Source organism: Coregonus lavaretus (assembly GCF_964263955.1).
Source record: "Coregonus lavaretus genome assembly, chromosome: 2".
Taxonomy (NCBI): domain Eukaryota; kingdom Metazoa; phylum Chordata; class Actinopteri; order Salmoniformes; family Salmonidae; genus Coregonus; species Coregonus lavaretus.
The window spans coordinates 77,160,474-77,165,850 of record NC_139989.1 but is presented as its reverse complement, the minus strand read 5'-3'; the positions used below and the strand labels follow the sequence as shown (position 1 = coordinate 77,165,850).

At 43.2% G+C, this 5,377-nt stretch overlaps 1 pseudogene across 1 annotated transcript; it reads right to left on the bottom strand.

Annotated features, from left to right (window-relative positions):
• Positions 1 to 2,021: 2,021 nt before the first annotated feature.
• On the bottom strand, positions 2,022 to 4,998 carry LOC311140590 (putative nuclease HARBI1; annotated as a pseudogene). Its single transcript has 2 exons — positions 4,987 to 4,998; positions 2,022 to 2,725 (listed from the first exon to the last, which is right to left on the bottom strand). The product of its transcript is annotated as a putative nuclease HARBI1 (transcript).
• Between the last annotated feature and the right edge of the window lie 379 nt (positions 4,999 to 5,377).

Here is a 5,377-nt window from a genome sequence, read left to right as displayed (position 1 = left end):
GTGTCTCCAGAATGACCAGGTGGTGTCTCCAGTATCACCAGGTGGTGTCTCCAATATGACCAGGTGGTGTCTCCAGTATGACCAGGTGGTATCTCCAGTATGACCAGGTGGTGTCTCCAGTATCACCAGGTGGTGTCTCCAGTATGACCAGGTGGTGTCTCCAGTATGACCAGGTGGTGTCTCCAGTGAGACCAGGTGGTGTCTCCAGTATCACCAGGTGGTGTCTCCAGTATGACCAGGTGGTGTCTCCAGTATGACCAGGTGGTGTCTCCAGTATGACCAGGTGGTGTCTCCAGTATGACCAGGTGGTATCTCCAGTATGACCAGGTGGTGTCTCCAGTATCACCAGGTGGTGTCTCCAGTATGACCAGGTGGTGTCTCCAGTATGACCAGGTGGTGTCTCCAGTGAGACCAGGTGGTGTCTCCAGTATGACCAGGTGGTGTCTCCAGTATGACCAGGTGGTGTCTCCAGTATCACCAGGTGGTGTCTCCAGTATGACCAGGTTGTGTCTACAGTATGACCAGGTGGTGTCTCCAGTGAGACCAGGTGGTGTCTCCAGTATGACCAGGTGGTGTCTCCAGTATGACCAGGTGGTGTCTCCAGTATGACCAGGTGGTGTCTCCAGTATGACCAGGTGGTGTCTCCAGTATGACCAGGTGGTGTCTCCAGTGAGACCAGGTGGTGTCTCCATCTCCTTTCTTGTTGTCTGTTCAGGGTCCCAATATTTCCATTTGTGAATTAAAAAGCTTTTTGTTACCAATCCATGGCTATTGTTTGCTTCAATGACTTGAGCTATCTTTGCTGTAAGAAATATTGCATAGCATAAGCATCTATGCGTGGTCCTCTGTAGCTCAATTGGTAGAGCATGGAGCTTGTAACGCCAGGGTTGTGAGTTCGATCCCCGGGACCACCCATACGTAGAAATGTATGCACACATCACTGTAAGTCACTTTGGATAAAAGCGTCTGCTAAATGGCATATTATTATTTATTATATTAGTCAATTTCTGTCATTGTCTGCCTCAACCCCGGGAACATGGGGGTCATCCTCATCTTTAATGTGAGGATCTGGGCAGTCATGCTGTTTGAGGTCATTGATCTGGGCAGTCATGCTGTTTGAGGTCATTGATCTGGGCAGTCATGCTGTTTGAGGTCATTGATCTGAGCAGTCATGCTGTTTGAGGTCATTGATCTGAGCAGTCATGCTGTTTGAGGTCATTGATCTGGGCAGTCATGCTGTTTGAGGTAATTGATCTGGGCAGTCATTCTGTTTGAGGTCATTGATCTGGGCAGTCATGCTGTTTGAGGTCATTGATCTGGGCAGTCACGCTGTTTGAGGTCATTGATCTGGGCAGTCCTGCTGTTTGAGGTCATTGATCTGGGCAGTCATGCTGTTTGAGGTCATTGATCTGAGCAGTCATGCTGTTTGAGGTCATTGATCTGAGCAGTCCTGCTGTTTGAGGTCATTGATCTGGGCAGTCATGCTGTTTGAGGTCATTGATCTGAGCAGTCATGCTGTTTGAGGTCATTGATCTGAGCAGTCATGCTGTTTGAGGTCATTGATCTGAGCAGTCATGCTGTTTGAGGTCATTGATCTGAGCAGTCCTGCTGTTTGAGGTCATTGATCTGAGCAGTCATGCTGTTTGAGGTCATTGATCTGGGCAGTCATGCTGTTTGAGGTAATTGATCTGGGCAGTCATGCTGTTTGAGGTCTTTGATCTGAGCAGTCCTGCTGTTTGAGGTCATTGATCTGGGCAGTCATGCTGTTTGAGGTCATTGATCTGGGCAGTCATGCTGTTTGAGGTCATTGATCTGGGCAGTCATGCTATTTGAGGTCATTGATCTGGGCAGTCATGCTGTTTGAGGTCATTGATCTGAGCAGTCATGCTGTTTGAGGTCATTGATCTGGGCAGTCATGCTGTTTGAGGTCATTGACCTGAGCAGTCATGCTGTTTGAGGTCATTGATCTGGGCAGTCCTGCTGTTTGAGGTCATTGATCTGAGCAGTCATGCTGTTTGAGGTCATTGATCTGAGCAGTCATGCTGTTTGAGGTCATTGTGAAGCACTGCTGTTGCAATTATGACAATGCAGCATATTTTTGGTTGAAAGTGTAATGTGTTTCTGAGACACTGGAAACGTCTCTTCCATACACCAAACATTTGCTGTGGATATGAACTTGGTTGTACCGTTGTTGGTCAGGTCCTATTGCAGGAAGATAGGGAGTGAACAAGAAGTTAGTCTGTACATACCCACTGTCACCAAGTATGATTCCACTATGTTGTCCTCCTTCAAGCTGAGCACACAAAGAATAATTTTGGGAAATCCTTGAGTCATGAGTTGCAACTTTCCAACGTGCAACAATGTTGGAGAACTGCGCATTGGGAGTACACACACTTTGTACATTTATTGAGAACCAGTTTTTACGATTCCTATACTCTGCTGTAGAGGGACACTTGATGGGAATATGACATCCATCTATACAGTCAATGACTCCAGGGAAGATCCCATATTCATACAACTCTACCTTGTAGTTGGCTTGGGCAGCAGCATCAGGGAACTTGATGGAATTGTCTTTCAGTTCACCTGTAGCATTGCAGACTTTGTGGACTATTCTGCATATAGTCAGTTCACTTACACCACTCATATCTCCTGTTTCACGATGGAAGGTTCCAGATGCCAAAAACCTCAAGGTGATCAGTACTTGTAGGGAAGGAGGGATGCTTGGCTCAAGAAAAACAAATTATTTCAGCTGCATTTTCTTTGTACATACGGAAACGGTCACAGAAATTGACTTCATCCAAATCCTTCAGTGGATGCTCCTGTCTATAACTGCCCTGCTGTCAGGTCTTGGTGATGCTCTGTGATCATCATTGATATAGTCCAGGTAATCCATTTTCCTCCATTACCAAGGTCAACCTGGGAGCCAACATCCATTAATCTGAAGTTAAACCTTCCTCTGACCAGGTATAATTTAAGACTTCACTTAGATCTAGATTTACTTTAATCGTCCTTCTGGAAATCAGACTTTTTCATTATAGACTAGAGAAAATCTGAGACTATTTTTAGCCATGTCTGAGAAATGCCATTTCAGTTAATCCAGTTCAAACTTCAAAAGGCACTTGCACATCTGAGCTGTCTTTTTTGCAGGTGCCTGGTAACAGTTCAATAAGATGAGAAAAAAGAGAAAAAACCCACACACTGCTGTTGATAGTATCACTGCTCTTGATAGTATCACTGCTGTTGATAGTATCACTGCTCTTGACAGTATGACTGCTTTTGATAGTATCACTGCTGTTGATAGTATCACTGCTCTTGATAGTATAAATGCTGTTGATAGTATCACTGCTCTTGGTAGTATCACTGCTCTTGATAGTATCACTGCTCTTGATAGTATGACTGCTCTTGATTGTATCACTGCTCTTGATAGTATCACTGCTGTTGATAGGATCACTGCTCTTGATAGTATCACTGCTCTTGATAGTATCACTGCTCTTGATGGTATGACTGCTCTTGATAGTATCACTGCTCTTGATAGTATCAATGCTGTTGATAATATCAATGCTCTTGATAGTATCACTGCTGTTGATAGTATCACTGCTCTTGATAGTATCACTGCTCTTGATAGTATCACTGCTGTTGATAGTATCACTGCTCTTGATAGTATCACTGCTGTTGATAGTATCACTGCTCTTGATAGTATCACTGCTCTTGATAGTATCAATGCTGTTGATAGTATCACTGCTGTTGATAGTATCACTGCTCTTGATAGTATGACTGCTGTTGATAGTATCACTGCTCTTGATAGTATCACTTCTGTTGATAGTATCAATGCTGTTGATAGTATCAATGCTGTTGATAGTATCACTGCTCTTGATGGTATCACTGATCTTGATAGTATCACTGCTCTTTAATAAGCTTTACGTATCGGCCTCAAGGCCTTTGTCAGAGCTTTTGTGAGTTTTTTTTTATTAGCACCCTTATGTATTCATAGCCATGTCTGAGAAATGCCATTTCAGTTAGTCCAGTTCAAAAGTTTAGTCTAGGATTAATCTGTGTCAGTGAACCCACCCATCATGTTTATCATGTGTATATGACAAATAAACCATCTTTTTTAACTTGAACTTAGAAGGGAAGGGGGAGGGCAGCCAGAAAGGGAGGGGAAAAGATGGCCAACTAAATTACAGTATGTGTCCTCAAATGTTATGTCATCTAAACATCTCACATTAGCTGGAAGAACTGACAAATTAAATGAATCATAGAGGTCTTATAACTTATTCCATTCTACAGGTCCATTGTTTTGTCCCATGTCTCTTTGTATGCATGTTCCCTGGGGGCTATGTAGCTGTATTGAAATCACCATAGTCATGTACCCTGGGGGTCATGTAGCTGTATTGAAATCACCATATTCATATACCCTGGGGGTCATGTAGCTTTATTGAAATCACCATATTCATGTACCCTGGGGGCCATGTAGCTGTATTGAAATCACCATATTCATGTACCCTGGGGGCCATGTAGCTGTATTGAAATCACCATATTCATGTACCCTGGGGGCCATGTAGCTGTATTGAAATCACCATATTCATGTACCCTGGGGGCCATGTAGCTGTATTGAAATCACCATATTCATGTACCCTGGGGGCCATGTAGCTGTATTGAAATCACCATATTCATGTACCCTGGGGGTCATGTAGCTGTATTGAAATCACCATATTCATGTACCCTAGGGGTCATGTAGCTGTATTGAAATCACCATATTCATATACCCTGGGGGTCATGTAGCTTTATTGAAATCACCATATTCATGTACCCTGGGGGCCATGTAGCTGTATTGAAATCACCATATTCATGTACCCTGGGGGCCATGTAGCTGTATTGAAATCACCATATTCATGTACCCTGGGGGCCATGTAGCTGTATTGAAATCACCATATTCATGTACCCTGGGGGCCATGTAGCTGTACTGAAATCACCATATTCATGTACCCTGGGGGCCATGTAGCGGTATTGAAATCACCATATTCATGTACCCTGGGGGCCATGTAGGGCTCTGTACTGTAGCTTCTTATCTGTCATGGCTGTTTATTATGTTTATTATTGTCATGTCCCTGCTTTTATTATATTTTACTGCTGCTCTTTAACTTTTTGTTTGTTATTTATCTATTTTTTACTTAACACTTTCTATTTTTTTATTTTTTTATTTTTCTTCTTAAAAACTGCATTGTTGGTTAAGGGCTTGTAAGTAAGCATTTCACTGTAATGTCTAGACATGTTGTATTCGGTGCATGTGGCAAATAACATTTGGTTTGATTTGGTGTTTGGAGTTCTGTTGCGCTGTTATGTGGACACTTGAATTTTCTTTTCCAGTTGAGTTGCC